At 41.3% G+C, this 8,974-nt stretch overlaps 1 pseudogene; it reads right to left on the bottom strand.

The window, feature by feature from the left end:
* Positions 1–471: 471 nt before the first annotated feature.
* On the bottom strand, positions 472–3,975 carry LOC117152277 (annotated as a pseudogene).
* Positions 3,976–8,974: the final 4,999 nt, after the last annotated feature.

The raw sequence follows: 8,974 nt of genomic DNA, 5'->3' as shown, positions 1-8,974 counted from the left end.
GGCCTGTTTTAAATACCAACTATAAACCGAAAATACTTGCAGGATTAAAGGTTCCTGCAAGCTAATACGATTCGGTTTATGGCGGGCCTTGATTTATAGAGGGTCTGTCTAAGGGGGCTTGGGCCTTGGTCAGACAATCAAGGACATCGCACGGACCATTTCACGCGACGTAGCATCCTCCCCCCGTTGAGAGGACCCCGTTGAAAACTCTGTAAATATGGGTTAAATACTTGTCTTATCCACATTCTTAGCTATCCGTGATTGACCGGACTCATCTGGATCTGATTGACATGGTAGGGGTTGAAGGACTTCACAGCTGCCTCCCATAACCCACCGAAATGCGAGGAATGAGGGGTATGAAGCGACATTCGATTTGCTTGTCGGCTAGGAATGCATTTTCCTTTTCATTGTGATCAGCCGATTTTAATAGATCGTGGAGCTCTTTGAGTTCATTGTTTGTTTCGGTGAAGCTTGTATCGTTATCGGAGTGGATGGTCGAGCAAAACCTTCGCTGAGCGATGAATCTGCGAAGAGCGGCGATGAAGGTGTCACTCGTGAGATCGCCAATGAGTTCAATGTGCACCGTCTTGATAGCCAAGTATACGAAAATGGCTATGTATACCTTGACCTTAATGTAAAATGGACCAACAATAATCGACACCGACGTTTGTGAATGGTCGAGACTCCGTTACTCGAGCCTCCGGCAAATTACTCGTGATGTAGTCTACTGGTGGTAGATGAGCCCGACAGCATCGGACGCAACTTTCAATCGTAAGCCATACTTGATTTCGGCCATCGATGGGCCAGTATTGTTGTCTCACTACGTATAGAGTAGCCTGTGTTCCCGAATGCATGCTGACCTTATGCTCGTAATCTATTATTCGTGACGTAACCAAAAGATTTGGGCAATATGATCGGGTGTTTTTGAGCGAAGGCCATCGGCGCTTGACTCAGCCGGCCCCCGACATTGATTCCTTGTCGATAAAAGGGTTGAGTCGTTGGAGTTTCCCATTGACTGGTATATTTCGATCCTTCTGGAGCGTTGCTACCTTTTCAGAAAAGTAACTGGATTGAAATAGTTTGATGAGTTTGTCATGGGAAACGCTTAGTTCCTCTGTGGTTAGTGATGACGACGATGTGGTTTTGTTTTTGTTTCCACCGAAGGCATCGAGCAGCAATTCGGATTAATTTAGGCCAGGATGAAAATCTGTCTAGGAGGCAGAGGTCGACAGGAGTTGTGGCTAGACAACTCACTGTTATCTGTTCTGGTATGTTGGCCAAAGGTGTTGGACATAGGCCAACACTCTTTAGATTGCTGCAGCCACTGTGGTCCAGTTTGCCAAACGTTCGGCTGCAGAAAATCTTCGAGTAATTGCCCTCGAAAAATCAGGTCCGCAGGATTATCATTGGTGGGAACATGACGCCAATCGGTGAAGCTAGTCTTATTTTGAATTTCTACTACACGATTTGCAACGAAGGTTTTAAGTGTGTGTGGTGACGAATTGAGCCAATGGAGAACAATAGTGGAATCCGTCCAAAAAACTGTCTGATTTATTTTGATCGTTAAAGCTTGTTGTATAGTTACGGTTAAAGATGTGAATTGAAGGGGCTCCACTCAGTTCAAGTCGTGGAATGGTCTGCGATTTGAGTGGAGCTATCTTTGATATCGCCGTGAGTAGTCGTGTCTGGATGTTTCCGTCAGAATTGTTTACGTAGATAAACACAAGATCCCTACGCCCTTTCGCAACCGAATCGAATCTTTCGCAAGCACAACTCGGTATGATTGGAATGAATTATCTTAATCTACCCGACGCATAATGAGGCTAAGGTTGGTCCGAAGCTCATTGGGCTTGTCCCGTGGAATGCTGGATCGGCTAATCATAGATTCCTGGGTATTTGTATGGTTGAACGATCGATTGTTTGATCTGGGACCAATGGTGATATGGTCGGTATTATTAAAACTGTATGTTTATGTGTGCCCTCCATGGAAGTAGGGGTGGCTGTGATGTGGCGCCTCGCGGTAGTGATTAAGTTATCGAGAGCGCCGATTGGGACCGCACATCTCCTTCGCCTTATGCCGAGGGAATTTGCGAACTTTTCGTTCATGATGTTCATACTAGACCCAATGTCTAGGAAAGCTCTGGCTCGGATTGGTTGTGCCCTATTATTTAAAATATTGATCTGTGCTGTGACCAACAGATCATGATGCAGCGTGACGTTCGAAGAGGTATTTATCAACTCGGTCCTTTTTTTGTCTTCGGTTTAGCTAGTCAATTTTTCCCCGATTGGGGTTTGGACGAGTTTTGGTCGGTGCATTCGGTCCGTGATGACAGAGATTCATATTGAGAAGGAGTTTTCCGACTCCTTGTAGGTGACGGAGGAGATTTCCGCGAAGGTTCTCTAGTACGTTTCGAACGATGTGAAGAATGCGGTATCGGCGATCCAGGTGATGATCGTTTCGGAGAGGATCGGTCGTTCGACGAACAACGCTCGACGGCCGACCGCTTGACGACCGACTGCTTGACGATCGACCGCTCGACGACTGACCGCTCGACGACTGACCGCTTGACGACTGATCGCTCGATGATCGTACGCTTGATACACGGGAACTGACATTCACTGGTATGTTCCCGATGTAAATATGGTGTCGGTGTACATATGTGACACGAAACAGCTGAACATTGGGTAAGAGAGTGTGCTCTGCCTAGGCAATTTGTGCAAAGTGATGCCCTTTTTACAAATTCAAAGCGTTTGGTTGCCGATTTAGCTTTGAAGGCCTTGCAATGCTTGATTTCTTGGGGTCCTTGACATGTCGGACACACCAACGTCCTGTTTGTTGTGGTGAATATTTGCCCTCGCGGTAAGTGTTGTCGGTGACGGGGAGATTGATAGGATGACCTTTTGGTTTTATTCGATTTCGATCGGAGGTCATCATCGTTAGCCCGGGTTTGAATAACCTCCATCAAATGTGTGTATGATGGTATTATTCTTTTATTACGTGCGCTGCCAAGGTAGTTTCGATGAAAGCAACTCGATGAGTATTATATTTGAGGTGATAGACTCGCCTAATTTCTTTAGCGCTTTAAGACTCACCTTGACTGTTTCCAGCAAGTCTTCTACGGCTTCTGGTGTTTCCTCCGTTATTTTAAGATAGTTTCGTAGCAATACCCAATGTCACATACAGATTCGACGGTGATAGTCTTTTAGCATGTTAAGGGCGATCGAGTAATTGGAATCTGTGACTTCCAACGATGGAATGCTTCGTGAGGCCCTTCCAGTTACGGATGCTTGAAGACATTGGAACTTTTGGACCAATGTTAGATTTACATTGCGGTCAACTGTAGACACGAATGTGACGTAAAAATATTCCCATTCATCGATGGAGCCGTGTTAGGTAGATGATACATTTACACTGTACATGGAATGTGTGTGTAAGCGTCAGAGGACGTCCCGGTCTTAGTTGAGACAAAAGACTATTGGTAGCTGTTAGAAGCATCTAGAATAGTCTGTTTGACAACAAGCGTGACTTCAGAGCGTAATATATATGTATCGATGTTGTATGCGAATTGATTTATTATACCTTTACAAGCCGTCAAGTTTAGTCAAGGGCATCTCCGGTAACATAATCGATATCGGTTCGGACTCATTGCCGGAATCGCGTTTTTTGCGTATCGACTGGGTTGATGGTTGCAGTTAGTCAAGGAGTTCTAGTATTCGTGTGTCAACGTTGTTATATTCTTGCTCTAAAGATACTACACGCCCAGCTTCTTCCTGGTCTAACGCTTCTAATTCGTCTTGGATCGCGATTATTTTCATCCAATGATCTTCGAACAATTTGCTGCAAGATATTAGGTAGTACTTGCTTACCCGTCTGGACTCTTCATATTCGTCGAGTTGACGCTTCATGATTGTCAATCGGCCGATTAAGGCGCTTCGTCTCCGCCGCAATGTACTGATCTGTTCAGCGTGGGCCATGGTTTAGTTTAATAGATTGAACGAGCTTATCTTGAAGAACTGGACGTTGGTCCGGGAATCGGTTGCCATTCGTTATTGTGCGGCGTGGGGTCGCATATGCTTAGCGAGGGAGGAGATCCTTTCCAATGACAACTCGTGAGCTTAGGTGATTAAGTCGATAAAATGTTGATTTCACGTGACACTGTATGGTCACTGGTAAGTGCACTTTCAATGGTACGTGATCGAGCTCGAAGGACCATGTATTTTCGATCTATCGCGAGGAGACGCGATCGCGAGAAAGCGCGTCAACGGGAGTCGTAAATTCTCGTTACGATTATAAGAATCGACTCCACGAACAGATCGATTCTCTTATTTCTTGTGGGATAATAGGGGTAATTGATGTGGTATAATACTGCGATTGACAGGGTTATAAAATTCATATTTCCAATAACTTAATACACGAAATAGTTACACCGTTACGTATGATATAAATATCGTAGACGATACGTTGACGTATGAAACTCCGATAGATGAACACAATGTTCTTTCGTAGTAGAGCAAGGCTCTTACAGTTGAATATAAGACGAAGGTGACTTTCTTGGTGCGGCAGAAGTAGCAATTGAATAGACTGATGTTCCGCTCTCATGCAATTACGGAGGAAAGCTCGGTGTAGGTGTGGTTTTTTGAACGAAGAAAGCGGATTTGTTGCTCACGCTTTTCGTTACTAAGGTGAAGGCGACGATCTGCGATGTCCATTGGTTGTAGTCAATGTTAATGAGTGATGAGAGGAGAAGGAAACCTCCTACCAATGTTGCTAGTTGGTGTCATTGTTTAAGGGAAAACCCGGATTTTCCGTTAGATAGATATCCGCTTTTTCCGTTACGTCACTACCCGCTTTCTCCGCAATTTTTAAGAGCGTATAGTAAACCTAAGGACTTTTCTAAAAACCAGCCATAAACCGAAAACATTTCTAGAATTAGAAAATCCTTCAGGACAAACATATTAACTGAAAAACATGTGTTGAAACAATGAAGTTAAAAAGTTAAAGTTTTATGGTGAGACCATAGGTTTATTGAAGGTCGGAATGACGATACGTGGACCGTTGACTGTCAAGCAACGCGGGATGGAGTGCAGGTGTCTTACGCGACATAACAGATAGAACGTACAGGTCAACTCGAAACTCCGGAAACGTAATTGCATCGTATCAATATAATCAATCGAAAGTTAAGCTATTTTAAACCTCGCCAGTACGATGCTTTTTGTTCTCGTCAAACGTGAACTTGGAGATTACGAAGCGATCATGAGTACAGACAGATCCATCGTAATCCGACGACAAATTTCTGTATTCGACGCATAAATCTAGCTTATCTACCAAGCCACGGTAACCTAAACCATCCTTCTTGTAGCCCGGAAGTATCGGAAAACTTGTTATTGTTAGGCTCTCGGAACTCATCATGATCTCGAGCCGACGTAATTTTCAGGACATGTCGAGTAGATACCCGCACTTTTGGCCGCTTGTACCGCTCTTATCAGGCATCTATTTTCGAAATAGCTATATCCTTATCGTTAAACAGCACCCTTTCTTTATTTTCTAACCAGCCTCCTGGAGTTCCTATTTTCTTAAACGACTAAGATCTCAATTTTTCCGCCACGATCCGAGATATCGCAGCTTTACGTACGGAATCTGTAACTTTTTTAAAATCAAAATAATCCATAGGGCCAGTTATTAGCCCCTTCTTCGTGTCTTTTAGCTTTTAATAGCATAGATAAATTTTCATTGTGTTTGAAAACTGATAAAAGGAAGATCGATATCGAAACACTGTTTTTGTTTTTATTAAAAATTTTTACTTTTGGCATTTACCTTCATTCCTTCGTTTCTTCAATTTCTCTATTATCTCCAAAACTGGCTGAACAAATACGAGGCAGAAAAAGAAGCGAATCATTATATGTCAGCTCCTAAAGCTGGAGAGGCGAGGGAAGAAATCGAGTCCAATTCCACGTTCACCGTCTCCATTCCCGTTCTAAGAAAACTCTAGATCTACATCTCTATATCTACATAGAGATCAAAGCTCGAGATGAACGTTACGATGCTCAAACTTCTGTTGCTTTCACTAACTGAAAAGGATGTCAGGCTGGGAGAGAAGGAAAAAGGGAGGGGTTGAAACGGTGTCATAACGAACCGAGCGGGCTGTTAATCGCCCGCACGTTTTTTTCTATCCGATTCCGAAGGGGCTAAAAGAAACTACGCGATTGCATCGCTCTTTAAGTTCCACGAACCGCGAACATAGAACAAAATAGTATTGCAATGACTGTAGCAGGGTCGAACAAGGAGAACGTGAACAGGAGCGGTTCTAGCGGCTTCTTTAACCGTTTTCACTTCCTCGTGCAAATTTTAGTGAAATTGTCGTGCACTTGAGGCTCTTCCCTTTGAGAAGGGCGATCCTATTTAGGGACCACTCGAAACACATTCGAGTGCCCATTGTACGAGTACGTCCGTCTGTTCAGGATGCTTTACATTGTTGATGCACACCCCCTACACTGCTTTGCAACCTGTTAAACATCCGGGTAGTAATTATTCACACCAAGTATCGTGTTAATAGAGAATGTAAGACTTTAATCAGATTTCAGATGAATTTTATTCCATGTACTTCTGATGCCAAATGAAAATTCGTATGTATTTGCTAAATTCGTGCATGTCGTTCTTTATGATAGTTGATTTTGTCCGATTACAGAGTCGATATTAAAAATTAATCCCAACTTGATATTTCTAATCTTCCTTTTTACAGCCAAATTGCTCGAGACTCGCTGAATTTAAAGCGACAACACATAATGAACCACATGTATTATAGAATAAATTTATAAAATCTACTATTCTGTGAATAATGCAGGCCTACTTTATTGTTAGATAAATAATCCTATTGATGGCTTATTTTATTTCACTTAAAACACTTCTGAAACAATGCATGTCTAAACTTCATGATTGCGACACATGATTCTTTACAGCCTTTAATTAAATTTGTCAAATAGTTTCGTTTTGAATAATAGAATTAACGAATATATAGTACATCTACTTCTACTTTCATTGGTAAATTAATTAATACCACCTTTTTCATCTTTTTCAAAATAATAAAGCAATATCTCTAGATATTCGTCGAGTATTCCACTAATTGCATTAACCTCTTCTGGAATTTTTAGAGACTTGGTGCGATAGTAATACACGTAACCGGCAATTTAAAGCAGTTTACTATGGATTATGCGATTGGATTTACGATTTACGATTTGCGATTTCCGATTTCAAAACGCATATGCTTAATGAAACAGTGGAGCAGAAAGCATTCATTTACAGTTTCCTACCATGTACTCGCGTTTGCTTGAAAAAATGGAATCCTATTACAGTCAATGATTAAAGTAAAGATACGATTCAAAGGGAAACCAGCAATGCGCCATTGGCACTGATAACATTACAGCATGCATTATCCATTAAAGCTTCATGTATCATGAAGTTTTCAATTGTAATGAAATTCATTTTACATATTGCATATTCTGTAAATGGAATAATTTAACGTAGATTTTAAAGAATTCTGTTCTAGTGCGAATTCTGATGGCGAGATTAGAAAATATCCGTAAAATTAAATAAATAAAAAAATAAAGTCCTAGAATCGTCAATGTCATTAAAAATTTTACCTAATACATTAGTTGTTGGGATATGTATAATTTTCTGTGCCGGACTGGGTTAAATGCGTAGTAGAGATACTTGTATGTGAATATCAGTGTGTGGAAGAATGTGTGTGTGCAGCGTCTCGAAAACAAAGGAATGTAAACTGTACAGTCGGTTAACAGTTGGGTATAGAAGAAAGTGCTGAGACGCGTGCAAGTGTGTATCGATGAATATATGAGAAATCGTCCATGAAATAAATATATTACTATTTTAATGTTAATCTTCGGTATAAATTTAGTGTTCCTATAAGATTATTTCGGCTTCAAAGATCCACAATTCTCAACATGGTAGCAAAAATCGTGGTTACCGAGATTCAAGGTTATGAAACCACGTGTAACCGGGAGTGAATGAATAAAAGTCGATTTAAAAAAAATAAAAAAAAAGAAATTGGAAATAAGTTCTAAGAGATAGAAGGGTTATTGGCAGAACAAATGAAAGGAATCTGGATAATAAAGAGAACTATTTTTGAAAAAGAAAAAAAGGGTGAAAATAAAAAACGAATCAAGATGCCAAGGGACGATGAAATCAAGCTTCAAATATTCGATGGACGTGATTACAGAATGTGGAAGAAAAGAATATTAATGTATTTAAATCAGTTCTGCCCGAGCAGTCGTGCTAGGAGGACGTAAAATATAGTGCCTCCGACATAGTGCGATCGAGCTAGGCGAACGTAAAATATAGTGCTCCTGACATAGTGCAAGTGAACCAACCAAGGGTGGAAAAAGTTCCAACGATAAGAATACTAAATAAAGGAGAAACATACACTACAAACAGGGCAGTAGACCAACAGTGCCCAATCAAAACGATAAGTGAAGTACAGGACTGCTCAAATACAAAAGAAATAGAAATGGAAATAATACAAGAAGACGACGTAAAGAGCAATACCAACAAGGATCTACCATAACATAACGAAAGTTGGAAGACTGTAACTCCCAGCAAAAAAAGAAAAATAAACTCAAACACAAACGATAGGAGGACCACAGAAACAGAAAGACAACAATGGCTACAAGAAAATTCTACACAAAACTCCTTCAGCTCACTGACAGAAGAGATGGACACAGACCCTACAGAAAAACCAAGAACACACAAGCCTACGCCCCCACCAATCTACATAGACGCAAAAATAATAGACCCCCTCATCGATCTGCTAAACAGCACGGCAGGAAAAGAAAATTAACTATCAAACAGCTCAAACTGGACCAGGTAAAAGTACAAACCAATACCCCAGAAACCTACAGAAAAGTAACGAAAGCGCTAAAGGAAAAGAACGCTGGGTATCACACTTACCAACCCAAATCAGAC

The sequence above is a fragment of the Bombus impatiens genome, unplaced genomic scaffold (genome assembly GCF_000188095.3).
Source record: "Bombus impatiens unplaced genomic scaffold, BIMP_2.2 scf_0952, whole genome shotgun sequence".
Taxonomy (NCBI): Eukaryota; Metazoa; Arthropoda; class Insecta; order Hymenoptera; family Apidae; genus Bombus; species Bombus impatiens.
Note: the sequence above shows the minus strand (reverse complement) of the source record. Positions and strands in the feature narration are given on the sequence as shown.